Source organism: Syngnathus scovelli, unplaced genomic scaffold (genome assembly GCF_024217435.2).
Source record: "Syngnathus scovelli strain Florida unplaced genomic scaffold, RoL_Ssco_1.2 HiC_scaffold_68, whole genome shotgun sequence".
In the NCBI taxonomy this organism is placed as follows: Eukaryota; Metazoa; Chordata; class Actinopteri; order Syngnathiformes; family Syngnathidae; genus Syngnathus; species Syngnathus scovelli.
The window spans coordinates 26,073-45,096 of NW_026061650.1; the positions used below are offsets into that span (position 1 = coordinate 26,073).

At 45.1% G+C, this 19,024-nt stretch overlaps 1 long non-coding RNA gene across 1 annotated transcript in view; it reads left to right on the forward strand.

Annotated features, from left to right (window-relative positions):
- The first annotated feature begins 2,707 nt into the window (after positions 1-2,707).
- LOC137840052 (uncharacterized) overlaps positions 2,708-19,024 on the forward strand; it is a 40,035-nt gene continuing 23,718 nt past the window's right edge. The window contains exon 1 of the long non-coding RNA XR_011086442.1: positions 2,708-9,344. This is a non-coding gene — a long non-coding RNA (uncharacterized lncRNA). The remainder of the gene's footprint in view (positions 9,345-19,024) is intronic.

Sequence of the window (19,024 nt, forward strand, 5' to 3'; positions counted from 1 at the left end):
AGAGTGTCCGCCCTGAGACTGGAAGGTTGTGGGTTCAAACCCCGGCCGGGTCATACCAAAGACTATAAAAATGGGACCCATTGCCTCCCTGCTTGGCACTCAGCATTAAGGGTTGGAATTGGGGGTTTAGATCACCAAATGATTCCCGAGCGCGGCACCGCTGCTGCTCACTGCTCCCCTCTCCCCCAGGGGATGGATCAAAATCACATGGGGATGGGTTAAATGCAGAGGACAAATTTCACCACACCCAGATGTGTGTGTGACGATGATCATTGGGACTTTAACTTTGACTTTTAACTTTATTTTAATAATAGGCTACAGTACTAACAAAAGGCGTCGCTCGGGGGCGAGACAAAAAGGCAATGGGGATCAAGGACAAATTTCACCACACCCAGATGTGTGTGTGACGATGATCATTGGGACTTTAACTTTGACTTTTAACTTTATTTTAATAATAGGCTACAGTACTAACAAAAGGCGTCGCTCTGTGGCGAGACAAAAAGGAGGGGTCTTACTGAGAGCTCGGACGTCAAGGAATCGCTGGTGGTCGGGACGAGGCAAGACACACTGGCACAAGACAAGGGGAAGACACGGACTAAATACACACAAAAGGGCGGGGACACAGGTGCTGACAATTAGTGTCAATTACGCAGGTGCACACAATCGGGATCAGGGAAGACAAGACAACCAAACACCGAGGAAGGAAACACGAACTGAAACGGAAGGGATGACAAAATAAAACCGGAAGTAAAGTTACGACATCGACGAGACAAAAAAACGGAAAAATAAACGCGACCGCATGACACTCGTATTTTAATGAGTGCTGGTGTAGGCTACAGCGTCACATTTTCAGTGACTACAATTGTTATAAAACATAATTGCATTTGTGTCTCGTCTCCTCTTCAGGACAATACTGTACTGTAAAGTCATATGGCCAGACAGAGCCCCGCGCTCCAAGGGATGCAACAAAAACACGCGACGCACCGAAATATCTGTAATATTAAATATTCTTCACACCCGCGATACACAGAGGCCGCAATAGGTGAAGCTCTAGTGGCAAGGGATCACTGTACAGTCAAACCTCGGTTTTCGAACGACCCGGTTCTCAAACTAATTGGAATTCGAACAAAAAATTCTAAATTGTTTTGCTTCGGTTGTCGAACAAAATTCGGAGGTCGAACCTCGTAAGTTGAGCCGGGAGGACCCGATAAAACCCGACCGTGTAAGGGAACGGACAGTGCAGCCAAGTGCGTAGCGACAGACTTTATTGTGGAAGGGGATGATGATAACAGCTGGCGCTGGAGCGGCGATCGGGCTGGAGAGGACAAGCGATTCTGCGGGATTTCCAATAGTCAAGCGAGTCAGTATCTCAGGGACTGATGAGCGAAGCAGCATCAAGGGACAGACTGACACTCAGGTCTGCGCTGGCGGCGCTGATATAGCGCTGTCCATGAGCCCGTGGCAGGTGACGGCGATTCCACTGACAGGGGGGCGTGGTCCTGTCGCAGGTGGCACCAGCACGTGACAGACCGTGCGGCCCAGATGCCGACTGACTCCGTTCGTTCTTATTGTATTTACGTATTGCCTCCAAAGAAAGCAAGTGAGAGCAGTAAAGCCATCCTAAAACACAAAGATGCTCTTAAAGCAATGCGACAGTGAGCCCCCGGCGCGCTGCGGTTGCGTGATCGGACCAAATTAAGCTCCCTGCGCACTGAGGTCCACTTAAATTTTGGAAAGTACATCAGGACTTTAAAAATATTTTCTAAATTTCAGTGACGGCTCTGTCACAATAATGCGACCAGCGCGGTGCAGTTGCGTGGTCGATGACGCGCTACGGTTGCGCGTTCGGCGGTGTGCTGCAGTTGCGCGATCGAACAAAATTAAGCTCCCTGCGCACATAGGTCCACTTAAATTTTAAAAAGTACATCAGGACTTTAAAAATATTTTCTAAATTTCAGTGACGGCTCTGTCACAATAATGCGACGCGCTACGGTTGCACGTTCAGCTGTGCGCTGCAGTTGCGCGATCCGACAAAAATGTGCAAATGAAAAAATGCTTAAAAAAGGCGGTGTTTTTTAGTCTTGGAACGGATTTTAAAAAATGTCCATTATTTATAATGAGAAAAATAGATTCGAAATTCGACCGATTCGCTTCTCGAACCGTCTTCTGGAACGGATTGCGGTAAAAACCGAAGTTTGACTGTATTCAAAATCTGAGTGGAGTGGAAGACGTGTGATGACGTTCCGCTACGGGCACTCCAATTGGACAAAACTACATAACATTGCACCAATAAATAAGAGTCCATTGTAATCGTTTATCCTTTCCATTTGCTCCTTCAATTCAACTTGAACCTGTCTCTATGCAGTAAAGCGAATCACAAACTCAGAATTGTTCTTTAACACTATACAGTTCAAGAGTGAGTGTATGTGTGTGTGTGTGTGTGTGTGTGTGTGTGTGTGTGTGTGTGTGTGTGTGTGTGTGTGTGTGTGTGTGTGTGTGTGTGCGCACGTGCACACGCTCACAAACACAAGCACATGCATGCATGCAAATTGTTTGATTTGTCTTTGCATCCATGTACCGTTTAACTTACTGACACACACGCGCGCGCACGCCCGCACACGCACGCACCCACGCACGCACACACACACACACACACACACACACGCACACGCACACACGCACACACACACATACACACACACACACACACACACACACGTGTTGAAAGGTAAACCTTCTTCCATCCGCCGGGAGGCAGTGTTGCTCCCACCATGAAATGGGAGCTGTTAGGGTTTTCCAGGTTATCTTTATCGTAGGATTATGTTGGAATGTAACCTGTAATAATTACCCTCGCCTGTCCTGTCTTAACAAAAGTAGTAGAACAAAGTGCTAAGATCTTTTGAACTGATTGACTAGCTGCAGAGGAAGCAATCAAAGTTGTTTTGTTTACACAACATCGTGAAAGACCCCCTGCTGTGCTTTGATCAACAGGCCAGGGGCTTCGGCCATTTGTCTACTCTGACCCCCACTCTCACCCCCACTCTGTTCGTAATAAATATGCCCTTGCAGGAAGGAGATTTTTCAGACCTCCATTCGATCATCGCTGCACGCACAGCGACGAATGGACTCTCCACCTGCAGGTGTCCAAAAGGACTTACTTGTCTCCCGTGTGGTTCTTGCAAAATAAGTTGGAGTGAGCAAATCTCTAACATTTTGGTGCCGAAACCCGGGATCCCTCATACCCGCTATCTGGCTGACGAAGGAGGACGTGCTGCATTGTCGACAAGCAGGCGTCCATTAAGAGGACCTGGAGGAGAAAGTCCTGGGAAGAGAATTCTTCGCTGGGCCAGCATCTTAGGTCTGCCTTCGTCTGACAGAGGTGGATTGACGGGACCCGGCAGTGCAACGAACCAGGGGACAAGTAAGTTAAAGGCCTGAAGTTGTGTTGTGTTGTTAAACGCGTAACACATAGAGGTGCACGGGAGCCAGCTTGGGTTCAAGTCCCAGTGGAAGAAACAGGCTAAGAAAGGCAGAGCTTCTTTTTCGTTCATCGAAGAAGTGTGTAGACTCTTTGTCTGTTTTTCCGAGCTGAGGGATCTGGCTTGGGTTAGAGTCCCAGTGGAAGGAACGTGCTAAGAAACACGGAGCTTCTTTTTTGTTAATCAAAGAAGGGCGTAGATTTTTCTTTGTATGTTTTTCCAAGCCAAAGAATAACTTGGGTGCAAGTCCCAGTGGAAGAAACGGGCTAAGAAAAACAGAGCTTCTTTTTCTTAATTGAAGGAGGGCGTAGATTTTTTCTTTTGTCCGTTTTTCCAAAGCTGTTTGGGAGGGTTTTACACCCATCCCTGGATAGGCCTGAAAAAAAAAGCGCTGGAGTTTGTGTAATTGAGTGTGTGACTGGTAGGATAAATTGACTAAAAAGCAGTTCTAGCGTTGATCCACCACAATAAAACAGGCTAGTAATCTGTTGAAAGGTCAATTTAAACCTGCATTGAGGATCCTCAAAGAAAAAAAAAAAAATGAAAAAAAAATTGTAAAACCTTAAACTACTAAAATTAAGATGGGAAATAAGAACGGTAAATCTCTTGCTCTGCTCTTCTTTAAAACGAGAAGTTCATGGCAAGTAGATTTCTTAATTGTATGCAATACATGCTGAAGTGGAAGAAAATGTATGGAGTACAAGGAAATTTGAAATGTGGAAGACGTGGTAGAAGTGCTAGAGTGTGGTGGAAATCTTCACAAAGAGATGAGAACGAATTCAAGAGACAAAAGCTAGAAAGATGAAAACTGATGCGGTCACAAGTGTTTGTCAGACCAGGAGACAATAAGGCCCCTGTGAGCAGGTGCAAGGCCGCAGCTCAAGCCGCGGCTCAAGCAAGGGGCAAGAGGAGTTTCCGGTCCTATGCAAATCATGTATCGAAATTTAAAAGATCTGAAACCTCTCCCATATGACAGCAAAACATGTCATTGTCAGGTTATCAAAAATCGTTTTAGATTGTTAGAGCCCCTGTCCACACAAGAAGTATGACAATGCTGTTTGTAGGCCTAATTACAAATGAATAGGGATCAAATTGTGTTACACTGAAGTTAAAATATGCAAATCAAGTGGTAAAGAAATGCAACTTGCTTCTAGAAGGTAAATAAATAAAATTAGAATGTGCTGTCCTCGTGTGCATGGGAGGGACCAGCTCATGATCGACCACAGGAAATGGCCAGCCTGTGACGAATCATTGTTGCTGAGACCTACCTTCCGCACGCGAGAGCTGTGCATGTGTGTGCGTATGTGTTAAGTTGATGAAGATTGGCTAAACTTTTAGTATAAAGAAATTTGCTAGACTGTTGTCTATTCAATTTACATCGCAGAACAGAAACAATTTTGACAGATAAAAATGAAAGAAAAAGAGAGAAATCTGTTTGCGAGCAGAAACTAATCCACACTAGTGCATGTTAGTGTCAAGCCATCATGAGAAATTCGGAGTTAACAAAACAACAGAACATGCTTTCAGGAATTGGGAGAAGCTAAATTGTGAATTTAAGATTTTGCAATGCCACATTTAATAGGAATAATTGATTGGTTGTGTTATAAGATTATGCAAAATTCTAAATGCAAGCTAAATCTGAGAGATTCAGTTCTTCAAATTTAAAAACAAAGAAAAAAATCAGATTAATTTGCCAATTGTTTGTTTTAGTTAAGTTTTTTTTGAATTGGTGGATTGTTCTACCAGGAAACCTGAGTTGAAAATGATATATGAATGTTGTGTGGTGAGCTTGGATGAATTGGGACCAATGTGATAGAAAGACTCCTTTTTGGAGACTGTGTGTGAGATGCAAATGAACATTGATGAATGATAGCCTGAATGAAAAGAAATTACAGGTTGAATGGTTGAAGGTGTTGGCGACTACTATAGAAAATTAGTAGAGCGACTTTGATGAAAGAGTGATTTTGAGCAGGTTGAATGTTAGAAAGAAACACGTAGGTTTTGGATTGATAATTAACTAGAGAAAAAAACTGGAGAACCAGTAACATATGTAGAAGATGTGTGAACTGAGAAATTGAGAAGCGTTTTGAAAAGAAAGTCAAATTAAATGATGATGGAATCGTATGTAGTAAAGAACGCATTCTCCCAAAAAGTTTGTCAAGGTGTGAGGCATGGGCGTTGCCAAGCCTCAAAAGGGGGGAGTGAGTAGGACAGATAGTGGAAGATAGTAATAATACAACACTTTATGACAATGAATTTTCGAATACATTTGGTGTTATATTGTGGTAAATTTTTTGTTAGGGTGTAGATAGGTTAGCAACACGAGAGATTTAGAGGTTCAAAAGAAAGACAGTTAAAAGAAAACATTTTTGATTTGGACAATTGCAGGCTAACAGGAACATGAGAACGATAAGAACTACGAGGTGGGATCCAATTTCATTGGGGAGATTGAGAATTCACAGCACCATACTCTAAGTCACATTTTTGAGCAAGCATGACAATAACATGTGAGAGGTCAAGACATACAGATTAGGGCTTGATGTGGAAAGCAGACCTCGATGAGTTGATTTTCAATAATGATACTGAAGACAACATACTGTCCGATTAAATTGGAACTATAGATAAAATGTAGCTCAAAAATAGGATGAGTTGCAGGATTTACGATATAAAAACGAGACCGCTGTTATTAGGAGAATTTGAAGTTTGGTAAACAATGTTACCAGCAAATTGATGGCGCAGCTACATTTGGAGATAGTCTTACAAGTTTGATGTCCCAGCATGTCATTCTCAGTGTCAGAGTCCCTGAAACCCAATCCGAGACTTCGCCTGCAGCCGTGAACAACCACAAAATGGTGCCTGGCTCTGAAGCACCTTTGACCTTTGGCGAAGGACAAGAAAAGACTGCTGTTGTGCTTGGAGGAGGACAAGTACACTCCGGAGGACAGACAACATCCTCGGGGACGAGAAAAGACAGTGAAAAGCGGAGGAACTCACAATGATGAAAATTGACTCATTTGAACAATGGACTCATTCAAGAGTGATGGATGGGGTCGCTCTGAAGCAACAACAAAAGAACACCAACTTGATAGGGTGAAGTGCGGCAAAAAGAAATGGACTTGGAGTGTCCGACAACCAAATCGCACTCCTTGGCGTTACCAACTTTGGTGGAGCTTGGTTCAAAGTGGAAGGGAGGTTCATTGTGCACTGAGTTTGACAGAACTGAGGAGATTTGATGAATAAATAAATAAAAATTGGAAAAATACGTAGGGCTACAGATTATAATCAGAGATTGAACGGATTTGGATAAAACAAATAGGCTAAAATGGTAGGAAACAAGAGCAAGATCTTATATTTTGGCTCATCAAGCTTAAGACGTAGAGGTCGAGTTATATAAATTTTAGAACAGGACATTTGGCAGTCAGGAGGAAGCTAGGTTGCTCAATGTACCTACTCAATACAATAGTAAGGTTTTTTGTTCCACAGTGGAGGTTGGATGGTCAGAAAGTTAGGTACGTTCAATTTTTGACATTCACACAATCATGCATAGGAGTCACACGGCGACAGTTAACAAGACAATGACTGCAATAGGGGCCACCTACGACTGCATCGACATGAAAAAGTTGAAGTGAGAGAGCAGAGTATGGGAATATATGCTAAAACGTCTGCTATACAGTTACCAATAGGAGATTCTATCAAGAGAAGCTACATGAGAGATGGATTAGAATCCCTTTGTCTGTGTGTGAGTGTGTGTGTGTGTGTGTGTGCACACCCTGTGTGGGTGCGAGCGTGTGAGGAGAAAGAAGGCATGGATAAGACAATCTCTTTTACACCAGGAGGCAATAAATGGGAATGCCCCTGTCATAAATAGTTTTTGGTTAAAGGGAATCATTAGGAAGTGTTCAAAATCTTCCCGCAAACATTCCTATTTGCCAGTTAAATGGGCACTACAATTGACTACGAGAGTTGCAAGCAACAGATGAAGAGCAGTCCTTGGCAGATTATATGATCAGGACGCTCAAACTGTGTCAAAGACAAATTTACTGCCGCTTGATCTTTCCTCCTCACAGGTCGACAACCCCATCAATCCAGGAGACTGGGTCTACACCAAGGTCATCAAAAGAAGGAACTGGGCCAGCCACGACGGGAGGGACCATTTCAAGTCTTGCTGACTACACATGTTGCATCCAAGGTTGCGCCAGTGTGTGTGACAGACCTCACCTACAGACTAGAACATCATCAGCTGACGAAAACACGAGCACATATACAACTTCTTAGACGTGACAGATGTGATAATGATAATGAGACGTGGATTGCGTAGATGCTGTTCTGTTGAGCATGTTTTACAGAAACTTGATGATTTGACCATCGAAAATGCTTCGCAAGTGATGGATACAATGATGTACTGTTTCTGTGTTTTTCTTTTTATTTTTTATTGATAGCATTCTGGTCGCCTGTGGCACAGGGGCCGTGTAAGAATTTTCCTGCTAATGACATCTGGCCAGTAGGTTTTTTGCTTACACAATAAGTTTGATCTGGGGTGTTGAGGTAATGCCTCATCTTCACTGGAAAGTGTTGCTATCATTGTTTGTTGTTTTTATTTTTACTATTCTTCTTTCTTCATTATACATATATATATGTTTTTTTCTTACTTGTCTTTGTTATTTGGGGTGACATAATCATATGATAAAACAGGAGGGAGATGTTAGGGTTTTCCAGGTTATCTTTATCGTAGGATTATGTTGGAATGTAACCTGTAATAATTACCCTCGCCTGTCCTGTCTTAACAAAAGTAGTAGAACAAAGTGCTAAGATCTTTTGAACTGATTGACTAGCTGCAGAGGAAGCAATCAAAGTTGTTTTGTTTACACAACATTGTGAAAGACCCCCTGCTGTGCTTTGATCAACAAGCCAGGGGCTTCGGCCATTTGTCTACTCTGACGCCCACTCTCACCCCCACTCTGTTCCTAATAAATATGCCCTTGCAGGAAGGAGATTTTTCAGACCTCCATTCGATCATCGCTGCACGCACAGCGACGAATGGACTCTCCACCTGCAGGTGTCCAAAAGGACTTACTTGTCTCCCGTGTGGTTCTTGCAAAATAAGTTGGAGTGAGCATATCTCTAACAGGAGCCGTCTCCCGTTTCTTGTTTAAAATTTGAAAAAAGAAAAAAGAGCCTTTCCATGATCTTCTATCATTTGTTTATTCAACACAACTTTGGTTCATTATTTTCTTATGTATATAGGTGGAGGGAGAGAGAAAGACACAGTCGTACAATCAACATTTTACATACTCAATAATAACAAAAATAAATTGAATGTAAAGAAGTAGAATAAACAAATACAACTACAGTAGTAACAATAAAGAAAATGAGTATGAGGCAAAACTAAGTGACCTTTTACAATGATATCCGTGAGGTACTTTTTTCACAGTAGTATAATCTACCGAACAGTTTTCGAGCTTGAAGAGGAAACCGTCTCGGAGGCGGAGTCCAGGATAATAACAACGTAGCAGTCTGTATGATATGGTCCCGCCTGTAGCGGACAGAGAGGCTGCTAAAAGCCGCTCGAATCCCAAAATAATTTTAATCATACCTTTGGATAAAGCAACACATTGGAAGCAAAGCAGCGACCGAAATTCTGAATGGGGTTATTTTCGGCCGCCGGTGTGCTTTTGTTTGACTAAGGTTTTTGCGTCTGGTGCCGTTTTTCCAACTATGTGAGAATTCGGTACTTATATATTGGTCGTTGAGTTTGATGCTAGAAGTGTATGTTATTTTGTTTTCTACGCGAGCATGAGCTTTCCACGGGGTTTCAGACAAAAATGGACGAAGCTTCGAAATTCATCGCCCTGCAGCCCAAGCAAGGTATAGTGTAAAACCTTTTAATTTTTTTCCTTTTTCTTTTCTTTTTCAATACAGTCTGGCTCTCTCTGGTGAAACACAGCAAGTGAGTTGTGACAGTTTGTTCTAGCGTCTTGGGAAACGATTAATGCGATTCAAATGTATTTTTAGGTCCAAGAACATCTAACCAGCCTAAGGCGTGTTAACTGTTCTAACATACTTTTTTTTTCTTTCTTTTTAAATTCCGGAAGATTTCTGTAGATAATATTTGAATGATGGTCTGCAACGTAAACAATCTGTTTTTAATCCTTTATTTTGTAAATATAATTCTTGTTTCATGTCAGGTTTCAAGATTCATATTAATTTGCTCACCTGGGTATGTATGGATGATAAATTAACTTAGTTGGAAGTATGAATGCAAGCGAAGTACACAATTAGAGACCTGAAAAACTTAATTTGCCATAAATTGTTGGATTTGTCTTTGCATCTATGTACTGTCCCACCCACGCCCACACGCACAGACACGCACAGACACACACGCGCGCGTGTGCGTGTGTGTTTGTGTGCATGCGTGCGTGTGTGTAACCCTTCCAGGAGTACAAAACTAGCTCTAGGGGTCATGGAGACGCGCACGATAAGGTGATGATGATGATGATGATGATGATGATGATGATGATGATGATGATGATGATGATGATGATGATGATGATGATGACGATGATAGAACTTTATTCATCCCACACCGGGGAAATTCACTTGTCACAGCAGCGCATAATGAATGCAAGAACAATACGAGTCCAAATAAAAACAAGTGCCAGAATTATAAAAAAGGGGAAATAACAGACAAGGACAAACACAAGCGCTGCTAGCAGAGACGAAACCCATTCATTTTATCAGGTGGCATGCATGTTGTAAAGTTTGACAGCAGAGGGAATGAAGGACCTGCGGAACCGTTCCTTCCTACACAGAGGGTGCAAAAGCCTGCCGCTAAAGGAGCTGCTCAGGGACCGCACAATCTCATGGAGGGGGTGAGAGGTGTTGTCCACGAAGGATTTAAGCTTAATCAACGTCCTCCTCTCACCCACAACCTCAATGGAGTCCAGGGGACAGCCCAGGACAGAGCTTGCTCTTAATTAAGTTGTAATCAAATATAATTTACGATTGGCCTCATGCGGGCCGGACAGGGACGCACAAAGGGCCGGATGTGGCCCGCGGGCCGTATTTTGCCCAGCCCTGAAGACACCGAAGGACCTCAGTCTCCTCAGCAGGTGGAGGTGACTCTGGCCCTTTTTGTACAGGGCGTGGGTGTGATCAGTTCAGTCCAGTTTATTGTTAAGGCGAACACCCAGGAATTTGTAGTTCTCCACTCAATAAGATCCGCTGGGTCACTGTATCCCTCCGGGGATAATGGGATACACCTTCAGGTTAGTACAGTTGCAGGCTGCCAGAGATCCAGTCTAACGGAAATCTGCCCATATGTGTACCCCCGGAGCAGTGGATCACTCTTAGTCTGGCCTCTACCCTTCGACCTGTTTGGTTTGGGTAACACTGCCAGGAGTAGCGGAACAGGTCGAAGGATTGAGGCCAGACTAAGAGCGATGCAGTGCTCCGGGGATACACATATGGGCAGATTTCCGATAGACCGGATTTCTGGCAGTCCCCTGCAACTGCACTCACCTGAGCTTCACGTGCCACTGGAATATGGTGAGTGTGGCTTTATGTGGATTGTGGGGGAAGGAAATGCGCGCCCCATTCCTCACAGAAATCCACTCTTTGCGCAAGCTTCAGCTTCTTTTGTAAAGTCCTCTGGTGACAGGATAAAGCGAAGGGGGCAGATCAAGGATGTGACTGGAAGTTCCAAGCTTGAGTCCTTCACAGGGGCGGAGCGGGTGTGATGATCGTTGGAAGATTGGGATTCAGGAACAAGATCTTGCTTCAGCACCTGCTGGACTGAGCAGCCCTATTTAGGGTTTGCATTGCTCACCCGAAATTGGAGAAGGGTCTGGAAAGGGTGACCCAAAATTTGCTTGTTCCTCATACCTGGGTGGCCAACTGTAGCCACCAAGGCATCCCCCACTGCGGTCGAAAACGTTAGCAGAGTTATTTCAATAAAATGAGTAATACTGTGGACAAAGAACAAAATGATGACCATCACAACTCATTTTGGTTTGCCAGTGCCAATCAACACATTGGTAACAACAGTTTTTTTTATTGAGCACATTTGTCAAACAGAAATAGTAAAAACAATACTTCCTGTGCACCATCCTTCAAAATAAAAGTACGTAATACATAAAAGTAAGTAAATATAGACCACATATACTAACCATAACAAATGAAAACCCATGACTATGTGTTAGGGTTGACAAATTACTTTGATTGTATGACTATGTTGGGATGTAGACTAGAATAATTAACTTTGCTAAAACCTTCCACCTTTCCTTGACTCGTGGAAAGTTTCCAGATTCAGTTGTTGAAACTTTCCAAATGATTTGCTTAGTTAGTTATCTAAAATGGTCCACTCGTATCTGTTTCCACAACCTTATAAAACAAAACGCTAAGACTCTCTACACCACGGGTGTCCAAACTTTTTGTAACGTGGGCAATATTTTGTTAGATGAAAATAGCCCATTCGCACTGACATTCCTCGAACCATTACTACTGTAAATGAACTTGTAAATATATAACTATATATTTTACTTTCTGCAGACAGGTTAATATTGCAAATGAGAATCTGTTGTCATTTACACTACCAGAAAAGTTAAAGATTAAAATAATAATAAATTAAATACAAATGAACAACTTTATGAAAGTTGAATGACTTTTTCTTAGGTGTATTAAGTTTGTTTTATTATTGTTATTGTTGCATTAATAACAAGGATGATATTGGTGTTTGTGACTGCAGTAAACAGGCCAGGTTGCATTATGTCAGATTTTTAATCCAAATCCATCCATCCATCCATCCGCCCGCCCGCCCGCCTGCCCGCCCGTCCGTCCGTCCGTCCGTCCGTCCGTCCATCCATCCATCCATCCATCCATCCATCCATCCATCCATCCATCCATCCATCCATCCATCCATCTTCTTCCGCTTATCCGGGGTCGCGGGGGCAGCAGCTTCAGGAGGGACTCCCAGACTTCCCTCTCCTCAGCCACTTCATCCAGCTCATCCCGGGGGATCCCAAAGCGTTCCCAGGCCAGCTGAGAGATATAGTCTCTCCAGCGCGTCCTGCGTCGTCCCCGGGGTCTCCTACCGGTGGGACATGCCCGGAACACCTCCCCAGGGAGGCATCTAGGAGGCATCCTGATGAGATGCCCGAGCCACCTCATCTTGCTCCTCTCAACGTGGAGGAGTAGCGACTCTACTCCGAGTGTCTCCCGGATGACCGAGCTTCTCACCCTATCTCTAAGGGAGAGCCCGGACATCCTGCGGAGAAAACTCATTTTGGCCGCTTGTATCCGGGATCTCGTTGTTTCGGTCACGACCCATAGCTCGTGACCATAGGTGAGGGTAGGAGCGTAAATCGACCGGTAAATTGAGAGCTTTGCCTTTTGGCTCAGCTCTCTCTTTGCCACGACGGACCGGTACAGAGTCCGCATTACTGCCGACGCTGCACCGATCCGTCCTTCAATCTCGCGCTCCATCCTCCCCTCACTCGTGAACAAGACCCCAAGATACTTAAACTCCTCCACTTGGGGCAGGATCTCATCCCCGATCTGGAGAGGGCATTCCACCCTTTTCAGATCGAGGACCATGGACTCGGATTTGGAGGTGCTGACCTCATCCCGACCGCTTCACACTCGGCTGAGAACCGCTCCAGTGAGAGCTGGAGATCACGGCCTGAAGAAGCCAACAGCACCACGTCGTCTGCAAAAAGCAGAGAATGCTGAGGTCCCCAAACCGGACCCCCTCAACGCCTCGGCTGCGCCTAGAAATTCTGTCCATAAAAATGATGAACAGAATCGGTGACAAAGGCCACTCACTGGGAACGAATCCGACTTACTGCCGGAAATGCGGACCAAACTCTTGCATCGGTGATACAGGGACCGAACCGCCCTTATCAGTTGGCTCGGCACCCCGTACTCCCGAAGCACCCTCCGAAGAACGTCCCGAGGGACACGGTCGAACTTCTTCTCCAAGTCCACAAAACACATGTGGACTGGTTGGGCGAACTCCCATGCACCCTCGAGGATCCTGCTGAGGGTGTAGAGCTGGTCCACTGTTCCACGGCTGGGACAAAAGCGACACTGCTCCTCCTGAATCTGAGGTTCGACCTCCCGATGGACCCTCCTCTCCAGCACCCCTGAATAGACCTTACCAGGGAGGCTGAGGAGTGTGATTCCCCTGTAATTGGAACCTATCCTCCGGTCCCCCTTCCAGTCTGCCAATCCAGAGGTACTGTCCCCGATGTCCACGCAATATTGTAGAGGCGTGTAAGCAATGACAGCCCCACAACATCCAGAGCCCTTAAGAACTCCAGGCGCATCTCATCCACCCCCGGGGCCTTGCCACCGAGGAGTTTTTTAACTACTTCAGTGACTTCGACCCCAGAGATTGGAGAGTCCGCCTCGGAGTCCCCAGGCCCTGCTTCCACAATGGAAGGCGTGTAGGTGGAATTGAGGAGGTCAGCAGCATGCCATCCCCACTGTAAACAGTGTTGACGTTGCACTGCTTCCCCCTCCTGAGACGCCGGATGGTGGACCAGAATTTCCTCAAAGCCATCCGGAAGTCATTCTCCATGGCCTCACCAAACTCCTCCCACGCCCGGGTTTTTGCCTCAGCAACCGCCACGTTCCGCTTGGCCATCCGGTACCTGTCGGCTGCCTCCGGAGTCTCGCAGGCCAAAACGGCCCGATAGAACTCCTTCTTCAGCTTGACGGCATCCCTTACCGCCGGTGTCCACCAGCGGGTTCGGGGATTGCCGCCACGACATGCAGCAACGACCTTACGGCCACAGCTCCAGTCGGCCGCCTCAACAATGGAGGCGCAGAACATGGTCCACTCAGACTCAATGTCCCCCGCCTCCCCCGGGACGTGGGAAAAGCTCTGCCGGAGGTGGGAGTTGAAGCTCTTCCTGACAGGAGATTCTGCCAGACGTTCCCAGCAGACCCTCACAGAGTATTTGGGTCTGCCAGGTCGGACCGGCATCTTCCCCCACCATCGGAGCCAACCCACCACCAGGTGGTGATCAGTTGACAGCTCCGCCCCTCTCTTCACCCGAGTGTCCAAAACATACGGCCGCAAATCCGATGACACAACTACAGAGTCGATCATCGAACTGTGGCCTAGGGTGTCCTGGTGCCAAGTGCACACATGGACACCCTTATTTTTGATTATGGTGTTCATTATAGAAAATCCGTGTCGAGCACAGAAGTCCAATAATAGAACACAGCTCGGGTTCAAATCGGGGGGGGCTGTTCCTCCCAATCATGCCCTTCCAGGTCTCACTGTCATTGCCCACATGAGCATTGAAGTCACTCAGTAGAACAATGGAGTCCCCAGAAAGAGTGCTCTCCAGCACTTCCTCCGGGGACTCCAAGAAAGAGGGGCTTGTACCGGAACCCAAACTGTGCGTGGAGGCAAGTATGACTATGTCTAGTCTGAACTTTTCTGCCTCTCACACCAGCTCGGGCTCCTTTCCAGCCAGAGAGGTGACATTCCATATCCCAAGAGCCAGCTTCTGTAGCTGGGGATCAGACCGCCAAGGTCCATGCCTTTGGCCGCCGCCCAGCTTACACTGTACCCGACCCCTTTGGCCCCACCCACAGGTGGTGAGCCCATGGGAAGGGGGACCCACGTTTCCTTTTCGGGCTGTGCCCGGCCGGGCCCAATGGGCGAAGGCCCTTCCACCAGACGCTCGCCTTCGAGTCACGCCTCCAGGCCTGGCTCCAGAGGGGGGCCCCAGTGACCCGCGTCAGGGCGAGGGAAAACGCAATCCATTTATTTTATTCATCATAAGGGGGTTGTGAGCCCCTTCGATGGCCTTCACACATATGTTATTCTACACCAATCCTCATTATTGTGTGAAGGCAATGGTTTTCACTCATATGTTATTCTACACCATTCACTTTTATTATTATTATTATTATTATTATTATTATTATTATTATTATTATTATTATTATTATTATTATTATTATTATTATTATTGTGTGAAGGCGAAAAGTTCACACAATTTAATTCTTTGGAGGGCGCAGGCCCGTTTCCCTTTTTGACGGGTCGCGTAAAAAGTCACTCCGTACATGTTAAAGAATTGGATAGTCTTCGTAGTTATAAAATTATAAAGTCTTGCCTCGAATTGAATTACTCGGCTCGAGCTTCAGGTGACTTGAGAGGGATTGGCGTCGTACAGAAATTAGATTGATTCCGGTGGAGTTAATTTAACTCAGGTGGTTAGATTACGGACGAATCTCTGAACCCGGCTAAGACAAACCCGTTACCGGGAAGCCGGGGGCACCTTATTGAAAAAGGTGTCAATGTCCAAGGACCCCCTTCTCCATACTCTCTCCGCACATGCTCTGGAGTGACAGAAACCATGGGGAGAAGAGCTCTGGGCTACCAAATTGAATCCATGGACGGCAAAGTTAGGCTTCTCCTACCAAGTCTTGTAGAATGTAACGACATCCCAAACAACAGATCCGAGATACCAACTCCGAATGCTGCATCCAACCTGAAATCAATCGCTCATTTCATCCCAGAACTTGAACAGAGCACTCCCATAATGCTTCTCCTTAGGCGAGACATCATCACGGCCCAAAAAGTCCCCAAGCAGGTGAACGGTCCAAGAGATGCTCCATTCGCCCAGAAACTCGACTTTGGATGGGTGATCGTCGGAAATGTGTGTTTGGGAGGGTTTCACAAGCCTGACACCATAAACAGGGGCCCTGTATACCAGGACTGTTAGAGATTTGCTCACTCCAACTTATTTTGCAAGAACCACACGGAAGACAAGCAAGTTCTTTTAGACACCTGCAAGTGGAGAGATCACTCGCTACAGGAATGAAATCTGGAGCCTCTCCCAACTGCAAAGGCATATTTATTAAGAGAAAGAGTGGGGGTAAGAGTAGACTGAATAGGAAGCCCTTGTGCTCTAGTCAAAACATATCAGGGGATGTTTTACGACCTTGTGTAGGATGAGACAAGGTAGGTTATTTATTACCGGTTGCATTCCAACATAATCATACGATAAGGATAATTTGAAAAACCCTAACAAGGACTACAGAGCAGAAACGCCCCTCCATCTTCGAACCCTGCCCGAACGTCTTTCAGGTGAAAGAGAGGTACAGTCAATTCCAAGGCACCAATCATCCTAAGCCACAGTCGACAGAGAAACTTGCCGGCAACAGAGAAACCGACCAGCTGGGTTCTACAGTGTTTCAACAAACAAAGTGTTAGGGTTTTCCAGGTTATCTTGATCCTATGATTATGTTGGAATGTAACCTGTAATACTTAAACTCGGTTGTCCTCTCTTAACAAAAGTAGTAGAACAAAGTGACTAGCTGCAGAGGAAGCAATCAAAGTTGTTTAGTTCACACAACATCGTGAAGGACCCCCTGCTGTGCTTTGATCAGCCAGGGGCTTCGGCCATTTGTCTACTCTGACCCCCACTCTCACCCCCACTCTGTTCCTCCTAATAAATATGCCCTTGCAGGAAGGAGACTTTTCAGACTTCATTCGATAATCGCTGTTCAGACAGCGACGAATGGACTCTCCACCTGCAGGTGTCTAAAAGAACTTGCTTGTCTCCTGTTTGGTTCTTGCAAAATAAGTTGGAGCGAGCAAATCTCTAACATTTTGGTGCCGAAACCCGGGACCCTCATACCCATCATCTGGCTGACGGAGGACGACGCGCTGTACACCGTCGACGGGCCAGCGTCCATTAGCAGGACCTGGTAAAGAAAGACCTGGGAAGAGAATTCTTCGCTGGGCCAGCATCTTAGGTCTGCCTTCGTCTGACAGAGGTGGATTGACGGGACCCGGCAGTGCAACGAACCAGGGGACAAGTAAGTTAAAGGCTTGAAATTGTGTTGTGTTGTTAAACGCGTAACACATAGAGGTGCATGGGAGATAGCTTGGGTTCAAGTCCCAGTGGAAGAAACAGGCTAAGAAAGGCAGAGCTTCTTTTTCGTTCATCGAAGAAGTGTGTAGACTCTTCTTTGTCTGTTTTTCCGAGCTGAGGGATCTGGCTTGGGTTAAAGTCCCAGTGGAAGGAACGTGCTAAGAAACACGGAGCTTCTTTTTTGTTAATCAAAGAAGGGCGTAGATTTTTCTTTGTATGTTTTTCCAAGCCAAAGAATAGCTTGGGTTCAAGTCCCAGTGGAAGAAACGGGCTAAGAAAAACAGAGCTTCTTTTTCTTAATTGAAGAAGGGTGTAGATTTTTTCTTTTGTCCGTTTTTCCAAAGCTGTTTGGGAGGGTTTTACACCCATCCCTGGATAGGCCTAAAAAAGCGCTGGAGTTTGTGTGATTGAGTGTGTGACTGGTAGGATAAATTGACTAAATAACAGTTCTAGCATTGATCCACGGCAATAATACAGGCTAGTAATTTGTTGAAAGGTCAATTTAAACCTGCATTGAGGATCCTCAAAGAAAAAAAAAATTGAAAAAAAATTGTAAAACCTTAAACTAATAAAATTAAGATGGGAAATAAGAACGGTAAATCTCTTGCTCTGCTCTTCTTTAAAACGAGAAGTTCATGGCAAGTAGATTTCTTAATTGTATGCAATACATGCTGAAGTGGAAGAAAATGTATGGAGTACAAGGAAATTTGAAATGTGGAAGAAGTGGTAGAAGTGCTAAAATGTGGTTGAAAGCTTCACAAGAAAGAAGAGAACAAATCCAAAAGACAAAAGATAGAAAGTTGAAAAGTGATGAGGCCGCCATTCAATTGAGATTTGAAAAAGAATTCTGGGTACATAGTGGCATCCCATTCAATGATACAGCTGAGAGTGCTTATCAACAACAGCTTAAAAATGCGCTCCTCACTAATTTCCGCCCTGAAATAGGCAACTGGGTGAGGAAACATTTGGTGGAAGTGGATGTTGCAAGTGTGACAACAACTATGCAAAGGGCTAGACATGCTGAAAAAGTGATCAAAAAAGGCAAAAGTTCTGATGTATTTCATCTAGATAATGATGATGATGAACTAGATTAAGATACAACAGTCTTCTTCCAAGGGTCCCAGCTAGGCAGAGGGAGAGGTAGAGGCCAACAAGGTTGCAGGCCGCCATATAATTCAAAACCCCCACGAGATTCTGACAACTGTTGGAACTGTGGGAGACGAGGACACTTCGCACGAGAGTGTCGTTTTGCAAAACAATATCAATCAAAGGGTGGAGGAAGGAGCAGAGGAGAAGCCAAATTTTTAGCATGACAAGCTTCCTCCTCTTTGACCGCTTATGCTCATACAGAGAAAGAAAGAATAGATGCCCATATGACAGCAAAACATGTCATTGTCAGATTATTAGAATTTTTTTTAGATTATTAGAAATCCTGTTCACACAAGAAGTATGACAATGCTGTTTGTAGGCCCAATTACAAATGAATAGGGATCAAATTGTGTTACACTGAAGTTAAAATATGCAAATCAAGTGGTAAAGAAATGCAACTTGCTTCTAGAAGATAAATAAATAAAATTAGAATGTGCTGTCCTCGTGTGCATGGGAGGGACCAGCTCATGATCGACCACAGGAAATGGCCAGCCTGTGACG